General features: G+C 42.1%; 1 protein-coding gene across 12 annotated transcripts in view; it reads right to left on the bottom strand.

The window, feature by feature from the left end:
• Macf1 (microtubule actin crosslinking factor 1) overlaps window positions 1–22980 on the bottom strand; it is a 345150-nt gene that overhangs the window by 278282 nt on the left and 43888 nt on the right. The window lies entirely within an intron of this gene.

Genomic DNA, 22980 nt, shown 5'->3' with positions numbered 1-22980 from the left:
CATAACAGACAATCCAACAATGCAACCAACTGTTATGGCATCAAAGAAACAGTTGAAGACAGTACAGTCTGCTTTCACTGAACTCTGTCTTGGGGAGCCAAATAACTAAAGAGATAACTGCTAATAAGATGAGGCGTACAATGACAAGAGGATATACAAAGTACCAAGAGAGCTCAGTGAGCTGCTTCATTTCCCTGGTTGGGATAGACAGTAAGAACACCACACGCTGGTTACTTTTCCTGTGGGAAAAAAGGTTACAAATGTTTGTGAAGCAGGTAAAACAAAGTAAATTCAAGCGGCATCAACAAAAGATAAAACTGAGAATCCTTTTCAGAGATGTGACATGAATATGGAGAGACTTTGGAGACAAAGAGGACCTGAAATAGGACAGTAGACCCAACCAGTTAAAGATAGTTGTCAAGACAGACATTCAGAAGAGAAGTCAGTTTAAGCAAAGGAAAGGAGGAGGGTAGCAATGAACTCAGGTTGGAAAAGGACACAGAATTTCTGTAGACTTCTAAGTGAGAAGGTATAGCATGAATTTTACACATGAGTATGCATCGCTTCTCAACCTTCTGGATAAAACCAAGTACAGACATGCAAGTGTTAACCTGCGGGAGGGAAACTCATATTCAGAGAATCTGATTTGAGAACCATCATTCCATACATAACCAGAACAGGTAAATTCATATAAAAAAGCAAAATGAAGATAAAAATGAATCGAAAACTATCAAAAGCTATGACAATATCAAGCATCACAAGAATGGAGAAGAGGCTACTGAGTTCTTCAAGTAGGTCATGTAAGTGAGAGCAATTTCAGCTGTGATGACAGACTAGCAATGTTTATCAAGATGGCTAAAGAAATATGAAGAAAGAGAAGACAGAAGGAGAGAGGAGAGACAGGGGGATAAACTTAGAGAATTTTTACTTAGGCTGGAGAGGGATTTACAGGCTCACTAAGAAAGACAAATTAAGAATATATCTAGCAACTTGCTTCTGAATCAGGGGAGGAGGAGACTGCAAAGATTACGATGAAATGAAAAGTAAGCTGTGGGAAGTAAACGCTGAATGGTGGGAAGGGAGTTGACGAGGTTGGGTGGAGTTGAGCTAAGGACTGTGAAACAAGTCTAGAATGGTTGCGGCGGGGAAAAGGAACTGGAACCAGCCTGATAGAATTAAAAGATTTCAGGGCAGGAGTGGCAGCCAAGTGGTGGCATTTATCAATCTGTAGAGGAGTCAGTCACTCAGAAGCTCAGCAGAGAAAGTGACTCAGGACCCAACCCTGTAGAATGGGAAGGAGAGGGCAGAAGACAGAGAGACCAGCAGTCTGCTGAAAGGCAAGATCAGCGAGGTAGACACCATCAGCAAGATGGCAGACTGGGCAACAGCAGAGGCCAGATTTCTCCGGCAAAAAGGAATAGAAGTGGTAGAAAGGAGGGTGTGCCAAAGCTCTGGGATGAGGTCACCTATAATCTCTTCCCCCAAAGGAAGTGGCTACACCTACAAGACTCAAAGTGATACCAGGCTTGCTTCCCACCTCTGCTGTGGTGTGAAGTTGCTCTCTAGAGGAGACTGATACTCCTTGAAAAAGGGAGTTCCAATGGCAGGCGTTTTGCCCTAAGCTTCTTAACTCTGAGACGTAACCTGCATTGGATGCTCTATTAACAGTGTTTCATTCCTTTTTTTCCTTTTTGCGGAGCTGAGCATCACATCCAGGGCCTCAAAACATGTGATTCAATGTGATTCAAGCATTCCACCACTGAGCAGCACACCAGTCCACTAGCTATAGTATCAATATCTTGTTTGGTTTTGTTTTGAAGCAGAGTCTCATTGTGTGGTCCTGATTGGCCTGGAACTCACTATATAGACCAGGCTGGCCTTAGACTCAGAAATCAGCCTACCTCTGGCTTCCCAGTATTGGGTTTATAGCTTGTGCCATCAAACCTGGCCCACCTGTAACTAAAGAAAATAACTTTTCTTTAGTTATGAGAAACCACGGGTTCTCATGCCTATGTTGTTGCTGAAAATAAAAGCCTAAAAAATGCCTCACTGCCATGCATCAACTCCCTCTGGGCCTTGCAGCTAGCCGATGTAGGGCGAGAGTCATAGTGCTTAGGGCCTTGGATCCTCTCCCATTGCTAAGGCAGAGCAGTAAGACAACCCCAGCATAGTAATTATACTCAACAGGAAGCAGAAGTTGGAGTGGCAACAAGGTAAGTGAGGTCCAGGATCAGACTGAGAAAGTGAGCTCCCTTCCTTTCACAGCCAACTGAAAGCTGAGGCCTGCGGGGTATATCTCAATGCTTGCCGAGCTGGGTAAGAGTGAATTCAATTCAGCCTTGGGTTCCATCCCCAAAACCAGCAAAAGTAAATTTTGGTTTTTGTAGTTGAATCTAATTTTTTAATACTAATTCTTGCTGAGTTTTCTAATTTATTTATTGAAAGCTTAAATACGTACACTAAGTTCTCAATCTCTTGCCTTATAAGGAAAGGAAAGCCTAAATAAACTATTTACTTATTCCCTAAAGATCCAAGCTCCCGGCAAGCTTATTATTCCAATCTGGTACAAAAAGAAGAGACTTAAATCATCTCAGAGATGCTACAAATTAAGTAGTCATTGTCACCTAAAGGTACTGCTGCCTCTTAACAGCCAATCTTCTTCTTTCCAAATGTTTTTTCTAAAAAGACAATGGATGTATGATTATGAAAGTATGATTATTTAAGTGTACTGACAAGACAAGAATTCAAGAGTTGGGTGGCTATCTGGATAAGCATCTGGAGTCTGGCCCCCCCTCAGCCTAATATGCCATTCCATTTGGACTGAGATAGGCCCTGATGTGTGAGATGGAAAAAACTCCCAGTGTTTGTTTAACGTAACTCTAGTTCACCTTCAATTTGGTCACCGCCTTCCTTTGCTCACAAACACTTAATTGTCCCTGAAAAAGTAGGTCAGTGCCTCATGGAACAAGCTGGAGGGAGAGCTAAGTCCCAGCCCATGATTTGAAGAGCCTGGAGAGGCCCATCTGTGTCTAGGAGACCAACACCAACAGTATAGTATGCCAAGAGCCCTCCAGGTACACCAGGCGGCAACCTGGCTACTGCCATTCCTAGCCATTCCTATGTGGTGACTAAGCAGCCTGAGAGAGTAAAGGTGGCCAGGAAAAGTAGCGGGGGCTCAGATGAGTCTAGGAAATACTTGTTCCCCTCTGGCGCCTCTCAAGGTGAAAGATGAACAGTCAGAATGCAGAGCTATTCCCACCACTGCTCCTATGGCCCCTCTTGAAGAATACCAAGCACTGCTGAGCCATAAATGGAACAGCATGGACATCTCCCCGCGTCTTCCCCCCAACTATCTTCTTATTCAGGGCACTCAAAAATAAACATTGCCTCTCCCCCCTGAGCTAGAGGTACATTTCTAGCACTGTAAGTAGTCATTTGGGGATGACAGGGTTAAAGTTTGGGTACAGGACACATCTTGTCCTTGGCTCAAACACTCCATCCATGGTCTCCCCCAACCTTCTAACTGTCTAGCTCACTAAATATAGACTATCGCTCCAAAGTTAAAAAAAAAAAAAAATGGGGGGGAGCTGGGGAGATGAGGCGACAGAGCTGGCAGTCTGGGAAACAGCTACCAGAAGGTCAGCTGTCCAGCTGGCTCTGGAATCTGAAGACTTCCAAACCTAACAACTGCCTTTCTCAGCAAGAATCAAAAGTATGTGCAGCAGCTGAGGAGGATAAAGGCTGCTGAGCCCAGCCAGAAGCCAACAGCAAAGCATTTCCTTCACCGTTTTCCACAAGAAACAAATGCTGCCCATAACCTTGGGACCAGATACCAGCTCTGGATGGCTGAAAGGAAGAGTAGGTTACCTCTGACATACTGTGCGCTGGCACTTGCTCTTCCCGCTCCCTCCTTGGGATCTCTCTGATAGTGAAACCCCAACCCTTCTCAGCTCTAACAAGGCAGTATCTCTAGCAACGCTCACCTCTCCTCCTCCTAGTCCACTCACTGTCTCGCTAGTCCTCTAATATGTTCACACTTGACCTGTCAGAATAACATCATCTAATACCTGGATTCATATTTTTACTACTTATTAGTCTAAGAACTAAACCCAAAGTTTACAGAACAAAAAGTATCTCATCAGCATTGTAGCGAAGGCATATTTCAAGCACTTTACACACACACAATTTCATTCAATCTTCACAAAAATCCTACAATGCAGGCACCACCAGCAAATCCTTCTACAAATAAACTCCGAGATATACGAATGTTGAGCACTTGCCCAAATTCAGTTAGTAACTGATGAGGCTAAGACTCAAACACAGGCTAAGCCTGACTCCCATCCTAACCTCAGGACGCCTCTAGAGTGGTCCCCATCTTAAGCTCAGTACTCTATACCAGTGGTCCCCAATTAGCAGCACCAACATCTCCTGGGAACTCACAACAGACACAAATTCTCAAGCCCCACCCGCAATTCGGTGCACATTGAGCCAGAACCAGGGTGGGACCTAGCAATCTGTTTTAACAGGCCCTCCAGGTGGTTCTGATGCTGGTTCAAGGTGAAGAGCCACAGGAGAGTCATAAACTACGCTGCTTTGGCTTGTCTGTATTTGAGCCACACCCAAGAGGGAAGATGAGTGTAGGAAGAACTTAATAATGCAAAAACTCCCTGAACAACTAACTGACCCTGGCATAATGGTTAAAAACACATGCAAATGGTAGACTGATCAGGTGTCAGCGTGATACCTACCTAGCTCTGCTGCCAACCAGCTGTGTGTCTTTGGGTATGTCACTATGTCTTCCTGGTCTTCCATTCCATCAAGTGTGAAATGGAGCTAAAAATGGAAACTAAAAATATCACTAGCATCAGGGTCCTGTGGCCTGGCCTGTAATCTCAACTACTTAGCTTAGGAGGCTGACACAGGAAGATTACCAAATCAAGCCTGCCTAGGCCACAGAGCAAGTTCTAGGCCAGCCAGAGATAGATGATGAGACTCTGTCTAAACAAACAAACAAATAATAAGTTTAAGGAGGAAAGGTGATATGACTGTGGCTCAGTAACAGAGTACTTAGCCAGCATGTTGTGACCCTGACCCTGTGTTCAATAATCACTAATAAAAAATTAAAAAGTCAGAATTGGGGATGATGTTCAGCAAAGAATATTTGCCTAGATCCTGAGGAGTAGAGGAAAAAATAAGTCATATAAAGCATCTGATGAGCCATGCTTGAAACTGAATAAATGCTACATAAGTTTTTGCTTACTACTGCACATGCATATGTGCCAGACATTGTACTAGGCACAGGCATTACACCTTCCTTTAAGGGCACTGAAAAGCAGTGGGCCAGACATGGCACACAAGTAATTACACATAGCAGCAAAAGATAAGAATCATAAAAAGTTGGGACATGGTGGTGCACACCTTTGATCCCAGTGCTAGGGCAACAGAGGTGGAAGGATCTCTTGAGTTTGAGGCCAACCAGGTTTATACAGCGAGCCCCAGGATAACAGGAACTACATGGAGAGACCCTATCCAAAAAAAGAAAATGAAAAAGTGTTTGGTTGGAAAGAACACGAGGTATTTTGTTGTTTTACTTGTTTTTGGAACAGGATCTCACTGGGCAATGGTGGTACACACCTTTAATCCCAGTGCTCAGAGGTCAAGGCAGATGGATCTCTGAATTTGAGGCCAGCCTGGTCTACACAGAGAGTTTCAGGACAGCCAGGGCTACAAAGAGAAACCCAAAAAAGTCTTGGAAAAAGGCCCTCTCCCCCCGCCAAAAAAAAGGAGAGGAGAGAGAGAAGGAAGGAAGGAAGGAAGGAAGGAAGGAAGGAAGGAAGGAAGGAAGGAAGGAAGGAAGGAAGGAAGGAAGGAAGAAAGAGAAAAGAGAGTTGCCTAGTTTATTCAGAAACTTGCTATCTTATTTGGCTTCAAACATTTAGTTTAGAACATAAACTTGGCTTAAATTGGCTTCAAACATTTAGTTTAGAACATAAGGTTTTGAAATCAGAGCTTTAGAAGCAACTATGCGGCATGTTATAAAAAGCTGTGCAGGCCTGGGCCTACAGCACAATGGTCTCTGGGTTCAATCTCCAGCACTAAAACATGGGGAGAGGTGGGGTGAGGAGGCCTGTAAGTAAGTACACAGGAAGATCCTCACATATTTATGGCTAACTGGTTTACAGAGTTCTGGGGTAGCCGGGACTGCACGGCACTGCTCACATTCACCTGCAATTCCAGTCCCAGGGACCTGACACCCTCTCCTGGACTCTGCTGGCACAGGCATTTACACCTGCACCTGCACATACCCCCAAGACACACACACACAAAACCTTAAAAACTTAAAATAAATAAAAAATATGTTTCTTTTCCCTATAAGCATCATAACTCAAATCAGTGAAGAAACAACTGGTTAAAATTTGTTTTAGGAGCTGGGTGTGGTGGAACACACTTTTAATCTCAGCACTTGAGAGGCAGAGGCAGGCAAACATCTGTAAGTTCCAGGCCAGCCTGGTCTACAGAGTGAGTTCCAGAACAGCCAGGGCTACATAGATCCTGTCTTAAAAAAAAAAAAAAAAAAACAAAAGCTGGGCATGGTGACACATGCCTGTAATCCTAGTACTCTGGGAGGTAGAGGCAGGTGGATCTCTGTGAGTTTGAGGCCAGCCTGGTCTACAAAGTGAGTCCAGGACAGCCAAGGCTGCACAGAGACAGTCTGCTTCAAAAAACAAAAAACAAAACAAAACAAAACAAAAAAAAAAAAACACAACCCACCAACAACAACAAATTTGTTTTAGGACTGATCTGTGATTTGAAGTACTCAGCACACCATGAGCTCCATGTCCATGAGCAATTAGGAACCAGTTATATTATATGCATGGGACATAAAATATCTGTAATTATGTAGTTTGTGTATAGGCCAACTTGAAAATTATACTGCTATTCCTCATCAAAGCTCTCACTTGGGAATGAAAAAGATAGTTCCTAATAATTGTTTTGGACTTTAGAACTTTCAATATCACTATGCAAAATAGCCAGGAATTTGCTATCTTACCTAAGCTGACCAAGAACTTGCAATCCTCCTATATGAACTAAGTTCAACCCTTGCAGCCATTTTCAAGCTAATGAGACTTCTGCTCAAATACAGTAAGAAGTAACCTCATTATTTGATGTTTGCTTGCTTGTGTACTGCCTTTTCTTGCCTTGCCTGACTTCCTTCCTTCCTTCCTTCCTTCCTTCCTTCCTTCCTTCCTTCCTTCCTTGGTTTTCCTTTCTAAAACAGGTTTTCACCATATAGCCCCGACTGGCCTGGAACTCACTATGTACACCAGGGTGGCCTTGAACTCACAGAGATCTGTTTCTGCCTCCCAGAACTGGAATTAAAGGAGTATGCCACCAGACCCAGCAGTCTGCTTTCTTTTATTCATTGTTTTGTACAAATCCTTCAAACACAAACTACAGATATACAAATTGCTAATACAGAAATGTATATAGATGAAGTTGTAGCTAATTGACACAGCACTCATACCTAGCATGTACAAGATCCTGGATTCATTTCTAACATACATACACACACACACACACACACACACACACACACACTCACTCACTCACTCACGGTCACACACAAGAAAGTAAGGCTTCCTGTAAACATTGTAAACAAATTTTTGTTTTATACATGGGAAGTAACTGAAGGAAATAATATACTTTTTACCCTAGTACTAGGGCTTAAACACAGGACCTCATGCATACAAGGCAAAAAGTCCACCACTTAGCTACAATCCTAGCCCAATATACATTAAATTAGTAATTCTTACCTGCAAAAGAGAATCTGAAAGTAAAACTATAAATTCAGCATACTCTGATGGAAGTCCATTTTTACTTTCCAAAAAATAAGTAACTCAGTCCGGTCAAATATTTTACATAATTTGCAATTTTGCATAAAGAAAGTTATATAAAAAAAAAAAATGGCATTCATTTCCCAAAGAACAAGTAGGAGTCAGAGGTCGCTTTTTAGCTGAACACGCCTGTGGTTGTCTTTATTCCACTGTCATACAAGTGCCCCCTACTGTCGTCTGAATTTAATCTATGCTTCTCTAGAATGAACCCCTCCTTTACTCTCCCCACATGCGTATTCATGCATGTGTACAAAGGAATTAAAGACACCCAGCTTTTAACATAGATACTGAGGCACAAACTCAGGTCCTAATGCTTATATGGCAAACTAAAGCCATCTCTCCAGCCCTCTTATTAAGAAAAAGAAAAGAGAGTCTACTGAGAGCATCTGAAAGACTCTAACTAGCAGTGTTTTCAAAGCAAAGACTCATGACCAAACCTTTGGCAGAGTACAGGGAATCATAAGAAAGAAGGGGAGTTAGTCTGATGGGGAAAGGATAGGAGCTCCACAAGGACCAAATATATCTGGGCACAGGGTCTTTTCTGAGACTGACATTCAACCAAGGACCATGTATGGATATAACCTAGAACCTCCACTCAGATGTAGCCTGTGGTAGCTCAGTAACCAATTGGTTTCCCAAAGTGAGGGGAACAGGGACTATTTCTAACAGGAACTCGATGACTGGCTCTTTGGTCTCCCCACCCCCGAAGGGAGGAGCAGTCCTGTTAGGCCACAGAGGAGGGCTTTGCAGCCAGTCCTGAAGATACCTGATAAAACAGGATCAGATGAATGGGGAGGAGGTCCCCCCCATCAGTGGACTTGGAAAGGGGCACGGTGGAGATGAGGGAGGGAGGGAGGGAGGGACTGGGAGGGAATGAGGGATCGGGACACGGCTGGGATACAGAGTTAATAAAATGTAACTGATAAAAAAAAATAAAATTAAAAAAAAAAAAAAAAAAAGAAAAAGAAAAGAAAAAGAAGGGAAAACAAGAGATGGCTCTAAAGGTAAAAGCTCTGCCAAGCAAGCCTGGTAACCTGAGCTCAATCTTCAGAACAGGGGAGAACCGACTCCTGAAAGTCATCCTCTGCTCTCTGCAGGAACCCACTCCCTCACACACAAGTACACACAATAATACATTTCTTTAAGATCCATTTTTAGGGGCTGAAGAGATGGCTCAGTGGTTAAGAGCACTGACTGCTCTTCCAGAGTGAGCCAGGTTCAATTCCCAGCACCCACAACTGTCTGTAACTCCTGTTCTAGGAGATCCAAGACCTCACATAGACATAGAAGCAGTCAAACACCAATGTACATAAAATAAAAATAAATAAAGATTCATTTTTAGAACATCTCCTATAAAGGCCTTAAAAACATTTTTTCCCTTTCTGTAGCCCAGGCTGGCTTTGAATTTATTATCCTCTTGCCTCAGCCTCTCCTTTCAAATGCTAGGAATACAGGCATGCACCTAACATGTACCAGGTATCACACTTGGCTAAAGCAGAAATTAATAGTAATGCAACCTTAGCAGGTATGAAGGCACCCACCTTTTTTGGTGTTGTTGTTTGTGGTGGTGGGTTTTTGCTTGTTTGTTTGGTTTTTGTTTTTTGTTTTTCTTCAGAGACAAGGTTTCTCTGTGTAGCCCTGGCTATCCTGGAACTCTGTAGATCAGGCTGCTGTCAACCTTACAAAGATCCACCTACCTCTGCCTCCTGAGTGCTGGGATGAAGGGGTGCACTCATGTTTAATCTCAGCACTGAGGAGGCAGGTAAATCTCTTGTGAGTGTACGGCTAGCCTGGTCTACAGAGAAAGAGAAAGCTGTAGGCCAGCCAAGGATACATATGGACACCTCTCTCTCTCTAAAAAAAATGACCTTTACTAATTTACTATTTGACTGATTCACTCACCCCACATGGACAGCATAAAATCACCCTGAGCAGTGCTGGACTAGTGAGTGGTACTAGACTCTGGAGGTACAACAACAGCATTCCAATGTACATAAGCTGAATTGGGATATAACACACACTGACAGGATGCATTATTTTCTTACAGATTTGTTTATTTTTACTTTATATGCCCACTTGTATGTTTGTGCATTACATACCTGGTAATATGCATGCCTGGTGTCCTTGAAGGCAAGAAAAGGGCATTGATTACTTGGAACCAGAGTTAGTTGTCAGCAGCCATGTGGTTGCTGAGAGATCAATCCAGGTCCTCTGCAAGATGACCTGCTCTTAACTGCTGATCCATGTCTCTAGCCTTGATGTATTCTTTATTCATGACACAAGTAAGCAACGCAATGACACCAGGCATGATGACACACAACTTTAATCTCTTGCACTTGCAATGCACTTGCATGACAGAGGCAAGCAGATCTCTGTGACTTCCAGGTCAGCCAGAGCTACATAATAAGCACCTATCTCAAACAAACAAAGAAAACAAACACACAACAACAACAAAAACCAACAAGAGCACTGCAGTCCTTTATAACAGAGACTGATCTGGAAATAAATCCATATAAACCACCCTTCTCTCCTAAGAGCCAGTTAGGGTCCACAGATACAGACAGATCCACAAGGTTAAGAGGCCTCCTCTGCTTCTCACATTCCACCTGCTATTAGTTCTTGGACTTTTCCATATATCTTTAGACCTGGTAATATAATAGGGAGAAAACCCAAAACTGCATTATAGTCTTGCTTTAGAATTTTGGTAATCACTATAATTGAGACAGAAAGAAAGATAGGAAATTGATAGGACATGTGAAAGGAAGGGAAAAGGCACTTCTCACCATAGAGTAAGGTTGAAGTCTCTCTCCAACTAAGATTCATGAACTTTACTACAACTAAAATTTGCTTGGAAGATTGACTATATGAATACTTTTTTTTTTACTTTGATCTAAACTGTTAAAAACAAACAATTAATAATTTTGGTGTTCACAAAGGAACACACAAAGTGAAAGCAGCCTGTCACACCAATTCTTTTTTGTAAAAACAGTGCACCACTACCCAAACCAGAGTAGCAAGCCCATCAGGCCTATGACAACCATCTTTCATCACTGATACTGATGTAGGTGGTGACTGTGTCTCATTCCATTGGTGGGAGCTCAACTTTACACTCTTACATGATTGGCTAATCTGTGTAAAGGGAAAGAGGAAGGTTCAAGAAATATGAGTCATACTATCTTTGGTTTGGAAAAGAAATATCTGCCCACCCCTTCCCGTTCTCTCTGGTGGTGGTGTGGTAGAATCTAGAGACAACAAGAAGATATGGTACCTCTCAAGGTGAAAGAAAAGAAGGAAGAACAACTCATCAGCCTAGGATCTCAAATGGCTGAAGGAGAGAACGTATTTGTATCTGCTGCATCTTTGCATCCTTCAGTGATACTTTGTCTACGTCAAAGATCTTTCTGGCAAGGAAACCATCTGCCAAGTAACTGGTATTATAAAAATGGAGGCTGACCGAGGTGAGTCCTCCTGTCAACCATCATGTGGTCACCCAGGATAAAGCCCTGAGGTATTACTGCCCTGCATATCAAATCCCAGGACACAGGAGGAGACAGGACCTGGACCCAGAACCTAGTCAGTCCTCAGAGCTCTTGCTCACTCAATGATAGGGGGAGGGGGAAGATTAAGGCTGTGATCCCCACCTCCTCTGACAGCACTGGGAGCAGGTCTGTCTGTGACCAGGACTTCTCAGCTGACTTTTTGTTAATTGCGTCATATAAGCTTTTTTAAAACAAGTTTCTCACATTATTCAGCCAAGGATGACCTTGAACTCCACCTCCACCTGAGTGCTGGAATTATAGGCACATGCTAGCTAGCATGCCCAGTTTACAGAGTACTGGACCAAATCCAAGGCTCCATGAATGACAGCCAGGCAAGCACTCTACAAACTGAGCTATATCCTTAACCATAAGATTCCTCTTATAGAATGATTTCAAGTAAGAATATTAAAATAGCAATCAATCATGCTTAAGACCTAAATACATATGACTTCAGTCCTCCAGATGTAAATCTACAAGTTTCTGAGAATCCCACATAAAAAACTATAAACTTTTACAGCAAGAACATTTTACCTCCTTTGTACAATTCTTGTGACTTCAGGTTTTATCTTATCAGCTGTAATCCCATTCAACATACCCTCAAGGAACTATCCTGTAATCTCATTTGAGATCTCTCTAGATCTCTCTAGATCTCATTTGCCTTAGCAATCTTTTAAGGTGTAACTTCAGAAGCCACCAAAATCATAGCAGTTAAAGCACTTGCCACCAGGCCTAACAACCCAAATTTGATCCCTGAAACCCATTTAGAAGAATGAGAGAAACAACCCTCACAAAGTGGTTCTCTAACTACAATACATACTCACATACACAAAATGAATGTAGTAAGTTTTAAAAAGTTTAAAAAGCATATACATGACTATTAGAAAGACACTTAAGGATAACTTTGTCCTTGAGAATCCCATACCCACACTCTTGAGTGTATACTCTTTTCTTCTGCCCCTTGTTCTGTTAAATCTCTGCTTAGATCTGTGTTTAAAAACTCCAGCTTTATGCTGACTGGTTCTGAAATTCTTCTGTGTAGGAAACTAAAAACTCCTGGATTTAGCTTGGTGGTGATAGTGGTGAATGGTGGCACTTGGGAAGCAGAAGGATCTCTAAGTTCAAGGCCAGCCTAGTCTACAGAGTGAGTACAAGAACAGAGAAATCCTATCAATAAAAATATAACAAAAACAAACAAACAAAAACCTAGATTTACCTGAGCATAAAGTATGTGTATAGAACTCAGACTGCTGTAGACATTACTAAAGTGTTGTCTCTGGCCCAGGCCCCACTACCACTGCCCTTAGTCCCAGCACTCAGGAGGCAGAGACAGCAGGTTGAGTTCCAGCCATAGCTATACAGTGAAGGCTCTTCTGCTAGGGTTCCCTTCCTTATTATACTTCAATTGCCTGCAGACCTCTTCCATCATCCTGGAATCCTATTGTTAACAACGGATAGAAACAGTTTGGGGCTGGGCTGGGTTGAAGGGAACCCAGAAGCAAACATATAGCTTAGTGTCAACTGTCAATAGTAGTATATGTATGTGTTTAGCTTGGATTTTTAAAAGATTTATTAATGTATGTGATTTTTTTGTCTGAATGTATGTCTGTGCACCATATTCATGCCTGGTGCCCTCGGGTGCCAGAAAAGGGCACCAGATCCCCTAAAACTAGAATTAAGGGTGATTGTAAGTTACCTTATAGGTTCTGGAAACCAAAACTGTATTCCCTACAAGAATAGCCTACCCTGTAATCCATCTCTAACCACCACCACTTTTTTTTTTTTTTTTATTAAGGATTTTACTGTTTAGCTCAGACTGACCAGGAACTCATTACATAGACCAAGATGGTCTCAAACTCATAAAGATCTGCATGCCTCTGCCTCCCACGTGGGATATGTGTATGTGCCTATAAATATCAGTATATATGTGTATATATTCCTTGCAAGCTACACTGTCATTACTCCACAACTAAGGAGGAATTCTCCCTCACTCTTCACCTGTACAAGATAAACAAAGTGTCTAGTTAGGCACATGGCATGCCTTGAAATCCCATTCAGTACTCAAGAAGATAGAGATACAGGAAAATCCAAAATAAGAGGCTAACTGGACACATAAAGAGACCTTATCTCAGAGCACCAAAATCAATCAAGCAATCAATCCAAAAAAGAAACAATCCAGTAATGTTAATATTTAAAATAATTCTATTAGCAACCCAAATATCTATTACAGGATGACTTGGTAAATAAAATATGATAAATACACAAAATGGAATATAATCTAGCTGTTCCAGGACAGCAAGGAACACACACAGAAACCCTGTGTGTTTTCTTACAGATTTGTTTATTTTTACTTTATATGCCCACTTGTATGTTTGTGCATTACATACCTGGTAATATGCATGCCTGGTGTCCTTGAAGGCAAGAAAAGGGCATTGATTACTTGGAACCAGAGTTAGTTGTCAGCAGCCATGTGGCTGCTGAGAGATCAATCCAGGTCCTCTGCAAGATGACCTGCTCTTAACTGCTGATCCATGTCTCTAGCCTTGATGTATTCTTTATTCATGACACAAGTAAGCAACGCAATGACACCAGGCATGAGGTGTCTTTAAAGGCTCTTTAAAAAAAAAAAAAAGAAAGAAAGAAAATAAGAAAGGAAGGAGGAATCAGCACTTGGGAAGGTAAGGCAAGAGATTTGCCAAGACTTCGAATGATCTCCTGTGTTAAATCCCATCTCAAAAAGAAAAAAAAAAAAGAAGAGAGAAAAGGAAATTCTGATGTATAACATGGATGAACCTTGAAGACACATTATATTTAATGAGATAAACTGTGTGATGCCATTCATGTAAAACAACCAGAATAGTCAACTTCATAGAAACAGAAAAAGAACTGGTGGACTAGTGAGATAGTTCAGCAGTTAAGAGTCCTTGGTCTGCAAGTACTCATGTAACGAGCCAGGAGTGGTCCCACACAGGATATAATCCCAGCGCTGGGGAGAGGAGACAGGTTTGCTGACTGTTGAAAAGCTGAGGCTTCAGGTTCAGTGAAGGATCTGGCAGCAAAGGAATAAAGCTGAGAACAATAGAGAAGAATGCTCTACTCTGGCTCCAAACACATGCATGCACTTTCGCATACACATGAGCATATACCACACTCACACCCACACAAAAGGAAGGAAACAAAGAAAGGAGAAAGTTGTTTCTTAGTGGCACATTCCATGCTCGGCACTTGAGTTCAATTTACAAAACAGCAAGGAAAGAAAAGAAAGGAAAAGAAAGAAAAAAAAAACAAAAACAGGGGCTCAGAGCAGAGATGGTTATTTGAGTTCAAGGCCAGCCTGATTTACAAACTGAATATGGACAGCCAAGGTTATACAGAGAAACCCAGTCTTAGAAAACAAAAACCATCACTTAATACTTATCAAAATTCTACAAAATGATTATTATTGCCCACTCTGCAAATTTGGAAGAGTCCACCTACCAGAATGGTTTGTATGGCATATGGCTGGCTATCCAAGGCCATGGAGCCAGTAATTCCAATTCACTGCAAGATGAATTGGAACCAGAATTCCAATTTACTGCAAGATGCTTCTTTCCACCCAGAGGTGAAATTTATCTGATTCTGTGACAGTCACAAACAAGAAAACCCCTGGGGAAAAGGGAAAAGGCACCTGACAGCCAAAGAGAAGCTAGAAAGAACCTTCTGCTGGGGGGGGGGTGGGGGGGGTGCAGTGCTGTACAGCAAGACCCTGTCTCAAAAGGGGGTGGGGAGGACACAAATGCTCCCATACTCCACTGATAAAGATGTTCTCCCGCTGATGATATCTATGAACCTTCCAAACACACCAATTACCTAGCCAGGAAAAATTCCAACAAACTAGAAAAAGCTGTTTAATGCCCATAAAATCCAAAAATAAAATTTTCCTAACCTCCCTGGTGATTCTTCTTTTTTTGGGGGGGGGCAATTGGGGGTGCAAGGATTTCTCTATGATCCAGAAGAAAAGAAAATCTGAGTTAATTAATTTTAAAACAAAATCTAAGCATTTTTAAAAACTGAGTATGTTGTAAAATGAGACCCTGCGTCTCAAAACAAAGATCCATCTGAACCTAAGGGGAATCACGCTCAGCGTCTCCTTTCTAGGCCTCTGCTTTCCATCCAGATGGAGCAGGAACAGGCCAGACTGGCTAGGTGGCTCTCGGATAGAAGTAGATGGCCATGCAGGCCCACAGGTGGCGCTGCTTGTTAACAAGCAGTTCCTGTCCCCTCATCGGAAGGAAGCTGCAAGGAAGACAGGACAGGAAATCTGCACAGCCAGATTCCAAATAAGTCTGTGTCCCTCTGTCAAGGCAAGTGACATCCTGTCAGGTTCCATCCCAAAGGTGGTGTCACCTCCAACAAGGTCGAACGGTTGCTTCCCACTGGGTTCAAGCACAGAAAAGACTGCCCAGAGAATGTGGCAAGAGTGGAACCTGTGGCATGGAGGTCTCCACAAGTAACTGAGTCAGAGAATGAAGAGACCACAGGTCTCTTGATACCACAAGTCCAGTAGAACCCCCCCCCCAGAAAAGGGACTCAAAACAATTCTCTTAGTCTGTAACTCTTCAAAGAGGATGAGAAGGCTCAGACTTAATCTTTTTTTTTTTTTTTTTTTTTTTTTTTTTTTTTTTTTTTTATTCCTCAAATGAAAACTGCTGAAAACAAAGCAGCCTCCTTCCTCCCCACCCAACGCCCAACTGATTTATAGTCACCAAGTGTCTCCTGGTATTCAACAAAATATGCTATCAAACAGGAAATGAAAAAATATCCATTTCTTTCCGAGGGAAGGGGAAGAATCACATCACATCCCTATAGAGACAGGAAATCACCTGATCAGGATACAAACCAAGCTCAGGGAACTACTGTTCCCTCTAGATTGCATCCTTCTGGTATACAAGGACAAAACCTAGCTGCTCTAGAGTCAAGCCATCTTCTTATGGGCAAAAGAAGTTCCATGTGCTTGAATGTCAACCAGACCACAGTCCACAAATATCCTAATTCTGTTGATGAACAGAAGAAAAAGAACCCAAAAGTAATGCTTGCAAAATACATATAGAGACAGACATTTGCCTACAGCTACAGGTGACCCCAATACTTGCCTGTACCCACCCAATCTAAGGCTGTGTCTGGGTGTGTGGTACAAGGCAGAGAAGCTGACTGAAAATTTCTTGTCTGCCAAAAGCAATCATCGTAATAATAGCTGTCTTTCCCCTGGTACCTAGCTACCAAGAGCACAGAGCTGGCTTTTCCCAACCCAACATATTCCTAACCCCTCCCTCTGCTGAAGGCTATTCCTTGTTGAGAAGAACAGACAGGTTATCTTTTGTCAGTGCTACAAAGAAGGTCACAGCCACTAGAAGAAGTCTTATCCAAGGCCATTAGCTAAACAGAGGGAGCTCTCAAAAACTACTCATGTTCTTCCACAAAAACAGAACTGCACAATGGATTCTCAAAAAATTCTCAATAAAAACTCATCCCATCTACCAAACAAACAAGCAAGCAAGCAAACAAAATGCCTCCTCCCTCCCTGTCTCCACCTTCTCCTGACATCTCTCAGTTCGGTATGACAGGTGTGCAGCTGTCTGTAGTCCACTTAAAGCATCCCTCCACTATTCAACCTGACATTTATTTGGTCAGTCATTTGTTTGTTTGTTTTTTGAAATGTCTCACTATAGATCCCATACAGGCCTCAAACATATTATATAGCTGAGGATAATCTTGAAATCCCAATCTTCCTGCCTCCACCTCCATTGTTCAGGATTGCAAGCATATGCTGCCAGGTCACATTCTTTGTTGGTTAATTGTCTATTTGTTTGCTGGTCTTGGTTTTTCAAGACAAGATTTCTCTGTATAGCCCTGGCTATCTTGGAACTTTGTAGGGCAGCTCTGTAGACCAGGCTGGCCTTGAACTCAGAGATTCATCTGCCTCTGTCTCCCTCCTGTGATTAAAGACACGCACAACCACTGTCCAGCTTGTTCATTTCTTTTTAAGAGAAGGTTCCACTATATAACCCTGGCTGGCTTGGAACTCACAGAGACCCACCTAACTCTACCTCCCAAGCAATGGAATTAAAGGAGTGTGACGCCACACCCAGCAACATTTGGCTTTTTGGCATACATTTGTGAATTCTTACTTAGAAATGGGCACTTTCTAAACATCATGAGCACAAAGATGAATGAGATGCTATGCCAGCTCTCAAGATTTACAGAGGACAAAAAGGTAATAACTGTTATTCAGCAGGATGGGCAACATCAAAAGAAAGAGCACAGGTTCACTGACACATCTAGGGACATCTATTTTACACAGTGAAAGAGACCTTTCAATCAAGACTCTGAAAATATTCTACTTTCCTCATTCCCAACTTAACATAGCCAAACGATGCTGCCCACAATTCCAAGACAGTCAATTAGCCAAGGCAAGTAAGAACAGGAACAGCTCCACAAGGGAAGAAGACTCTTGAGTCAGCTCTCAGAGGAAGTTCTACAAGACCACACCCAGAAAACCTGAGCTGAACAATTCCTATTGTCCGCCCCTCCCAGGACCACAGACTGGACGTGTAGGAGGATTTACTTGAATAGAAAGGAGCAGACATCAAAACCCACATTATTCCCAGTAACAAACCTCTCTCCAAGAGTCTCAGTAACTGTCACTTAGTTTTGTTCTTCCCACTAGGTTAAATGGCAGCTTAATCATGCAAGGAGGTGTCTACCCTAAAACAACCCATTAAAAAAGGAAGAAGAAGAAAAGAAAAAAGCATGGGTTTTTGTTATTGTTTTGGTTTTTCAAGACAGGGCTTCTCTGTAGCCTTGGCTGTCCCGGACTTGCTTTGTAGAGCAGGCTGCCTCAAATTCACAGAGATCCGCCTGTCTCTGTCTCCTGAGTGCTGGGATCATAGGCGTGCACCACTGCAGTCTTGATTATATTTATACTTTATTCAAAACATCACTAAATCGTAGCTTCTAATAATAAGATGTCCTCTAATGAGAGGTGAGGAATCAAACCTAATACACTGCTTATCTGGGTCCACACTACTGAAAGTAAAAGAATGAAAAAGAGTAAGATATCTCTACCAACAAAAGAGTAGACCTTCTTATCAGGAGACCCAACATAGGTGTTTCAATCATTACAATGTTCTCTACCTTCCTACCAAGAGAAAAAGTGGAAAGGTGGAATAGACTCAGTCGTCAGAAGATAAACCCAGGAAGGTCCACCAAACCTTAGTCATCAGGAATAGAAATATTGGCCCATTTAGTGTTTATGGTAGGAGGACTTCAAGAAGACAGATGGGGTAACCCTTCTACGAAAAAAAGCAGACTAAAACCAAGAATTGTCATTACCAACTCATACTGCTAGATGCAAGAGGTCTTGGTTACTCCAAGGTCTAGGGCAGGTTAAGAAAAGTAAAAGAGCTGAGCATGGTGCCGCACACCTCTGATCCCAGCATTTGGGGAGGCCAAGCCAAGAGAAAAAGCCAAGTGAAAGAAAGGAATATCTCTATTTCCTCCCTGCACGCGCATTTTGCCTCCCTTGTATTTCCTAATTCAAACTCAAGCTTTTTCTCCAGACTCACTTTAATGAGAAAGAAAGTGGCTGGGTGGTACAGTTTTATTGCAAATAATAATAATAAATGGCAATTAATAACTGGTTTGCACCAGAGAAGCCAGTTTGTCAAATTAGCCTACTAGTTCTAAGAAGCTCTTCTCTGCATTACACCATCCCTTTATTTATGGTTTTAATAAAGCCAATCCCCACATCTAACAATGTGCTATCCTCCCATCCATTCCCTTTCCAACCGTCCTCCTACACCTCCTGTCTCTCTCCCCTGACTTGAGTCTGAATCCCTACAGCAGAGGAAGAAGCACAACCTGAATCACGGGTATTTCCTCTGCCAACACCCCTCTTGGGCACACACCCAGTCCTGTCAGGTAGCCAGGATGATGTCAGCCAGCTCAGTGCTCCTTTAGGCTTCCCGTTCTAGGCACCTTTCTTTAAAAGGGTGTGAAGTACGAACAAAATCTAATCACATCAATGTTTGATGAATACTTGCTGAATATGGGGCACTAGGCTAACAAAATGGAAATAGAGCAAATCATAACCCATGAGCCCCAGCAGAACATCTAACTGGACAAATATATGGAATCATCAAAAAGTGAAAGTACAAATGATAGCTAACATATGGCACAGGTGGTACAGTGTCTGCCTAGACTACAGAAAGCTCTGGGCTCAATCCCCAACAGCACCAAAATCAGATGCAACAGGATACTCCTACAGTAATTCCAGCAATAAAGGGAAATGGAGGCAAGAGGACCAGAAGTTCAAGGTCGCCCTCAAATTAAAAAACAAAAACAAAACAACAACAAAAAAAGACTAACACTTTAAAAAAAAAGCTAATGGTGATACACATTTCACAATTAGCAAATGAGTGGTAGAAATTTGGAAACCCAGTGAGTGAACACAGGTTAGAATGGTTTGCAAAGAATAGAAAAGGGAGGATTTGACCTGAGCTTCAAAGATAGACAGGATTAGACTAGCTCATCAGGAAAAGGTGTTGCTGAAGAGCTTGACTTCCTGAGTTCACTTCTTAGGACTCACACTGTGGAGAGATTTCACCCTCCCAAGTTGTCAGCCAGGCCAGTGGCATATGCCGGTAAGCCCAGCACTCTGGGAGGCAGAGGCAGGTGGATCTCTGTGAGTTTGAGGCCAGGCTGGTCTACAAAGTGAGTCCAGGACAGCCAAGGCTACACAGAGAAACCCTGTCTCAAAAACCCTGATCTCCATAACTGCACTGTGGCATGTTTCAGAAAATATTAGCTGTGGTGGTTTGGATGAGAATGGACCCTATAGGCACATATGTTTGAATATGTTGTCCCCAGTTGGTAGAACTGTTTGGGAATGATGGCTAGAGGAGGTGTGTCAACGGCGTTGGACCCTGAGGTTTAAAAACTATTCCAGGTTAGCTCTCTCTGGGTCTCATGCTTGTGGATGAGATCTAAGCTACCAGCTAATGTTCCAGTGTCATGCCTGCCTGCCACCATGCTCCTTGCTATGATGATCATGGACTCTAACCCTCTCTGGAACTGTAAGCCTGTAAACTCTACTACAAGGTGCCTTGATCATAGTATCTCATCACAGAAATAGAAAAGCAACTTAAGACATAAATAAGCACATACACAAAAAATATTAACAAAAGGTTTTTTTTTAAAGACATATCTTACATATCAAAATACTCAAATGTAAGCAACATACACCAGGGGAGAAAAATCCAGCTACTTAGGAAGCCAAGGTAGAGCAGTAGAGTACGGTAGTTTATGTCTGTAATTTCAGCGCTTAGGAGACCAAAGCAGGAGAATTACCATGAATTTGAGGCCAGTCTGGGCTACAAAGTGAGATTCTCTCCAGAACCCATATAGACAGATATATAGACAGAAGACAAGCAGACAGGCAATGCAGGCAGGCAGGCAAGGCTCTTGAGGAAGAGAAGAAACAACAATAAGAGAAATATTAGATGGAGACATAGCCTATAATGGGTTAGAGTGCCTGCTGTGCAAGCTTGAAGACCAGAGTTTAAATCCCAGCTAACATGCATACATACACAAAGACATACAAACAGACAGACATATAATGCTATGGATATTATATGTATGCATTTATGTATGTTTCAGTTTGGTTTTTGAGACAAGGTAGCCCTGGCTATCCTGGACTCACTCTGTAGACCAGGCTGGCCTCAAACTCAGAGATCCACCTGCCCCTGCCTCCTGAGTGCTAGGATTAAAGGTGTGTGCCACTACTGCCTGGCTTTTCCTTTTTAAAGGAAAAAAAAGTTTTGAATAGGGGCTCTGTTCCAACATAAGCAGGGCAAATAAACAAATAAATAAATAATGCTTGAACACTGGTAATCCTGGCCAATGGAGTAGATGGAGAAAAGGAAAGTAAAAAAGAAAACTTGCACTTTTTTTTTTTTACTTTTTCTACTTAAATGTATTACAATAAATAATTTTATAATAATAAAACCCAATAGGCCTGTGGTTTTCCTCTTATGTTTTAAGGCATTCTCTTTTAAAGCACATAGTCTCTGGCACAAAGTAAAAACTCAATAGGAGCTATTAAAATTGGTAATCTAGTCATCTCAGAAAAGGGAAGCATCTCCCACCCAAACTGCCATTCAACTGTGTCTGAGTACTTCCCTAAAGGTGGCAAGGTGCAAACCTAGGTGGTCCTGGTATCCACACCCTTACTTAGTTTAAGCAAAGCTGTTGAAGTCCAACCCCTATTACTATGAATGTGATTTGTTTGTTTCATGTTTTTGAGATGGGAATTGTCCTAGCTAGCTTAATACTTTAATAGTGGCTATTTAAAAACAGTGCCCTAAAGCTGATGTAAAAGGCATAGAACATAGATCATCTACAGATGCTACAAAACACCTAGGGCCTCCCTAGAAACAAGGCACAGGGCAGATTCTTCCTTAAGGACCTCAAAACCAACTCTCCTAGTAACCACAGAACTATGAAACAATGAGACAGGGATAGAGCTCAGTTGGTAAAACACTTGCCCAGCATCTTCAAGGCCTTAAATTCTAACTGTAGGGTGTGTGTATGTGTCTCTGTGTGTGTGTGTGTGTGTGTGTGTGTGTGTGTAAGTAAAACTAAAAGGGGTTTTTAAACACAAACAAAACCAATCCTAGCATTTGAAAGGCAGAGGCAGGTAGATCTCTGAGTTGAAGCCAGCCTAGTCTACACAGCAAGTTCCAGGACAGCCAAGGCTACACAGAGAAACCCTGTCTTGAAAAACTAACAAATAAACAAATGTGTTTTGGAAACAAATTTTAGTCTAATATTAAAAGGTGAGTACTTTAAAAACAGACAGATGCTAACATATCTCCCAACAACGAAAATACTATGACAGCAAGACTGTACGACCTATAGAGATTCAAAACTTTTTTTGAGTTTTCTCTCTCTGCTTCTCATCCTTCCCTTGGATGAATGAAAAGGGAGGGAAAAAAAAGCCCATATATATTGACTATCCACTGTGAGTCTCACACGCTGGCTGACAGCAACATATTGTCTCATTCAAATCTTACAGCATCCCTGCAAGGTAAGAACTATTCTTCCTACTCTTAATGAGGAGATCAATGTTTAGGAAGACTAAATAAGTCACCCAAGGTTATGTACCCAACAAATAGCTGAGCCAAGGTTCAAACACTATCTTCTTAATTTTACCAACCTGCTTGGACAAGTAATTTTGACCTAGTTCTCTAGATAAAATTTTCTTTCAAAATTTTTATTGAAACCACTATGTGTAAAGTGACTCACCTAAGAGATCTTTTAGGTAGTATACCAAACTGCCTTCTAAAGTCTTCTATCTGTGCCCTATATTAATACAGCCCTCCGTCCTCGTCACAAGTTTCTTTGTGCAGTGGATGGGTTAGAGACGTTTAGAGACTGTCAGTGGAGTGTCCCACCACACATGGGGCATCTAATATCAACGCTACCCTCTGGAATCACTTCAGCCGAGGTGG

Source organism: Meriones unguiculatus, chromosome 3 (genome assembly GCF_030254825.1).
Source record: "Meriones unguiculatus strain TT.TT164.6M chromosome 3, Bangor_MerUng_6.1, whole genome shotgun sequence".
Lineage (NCBI taxonomy): Eukaryota > Metazoa > Chordata > Mammalia > Rodentia > Muridae > Meriones > Meriones unguiculatus.
The sequence above is the reverse complement of the archived record's forward strand: the minus strand, read 5'-3'. Positions and strand labels throughout refer to the sequence as shown.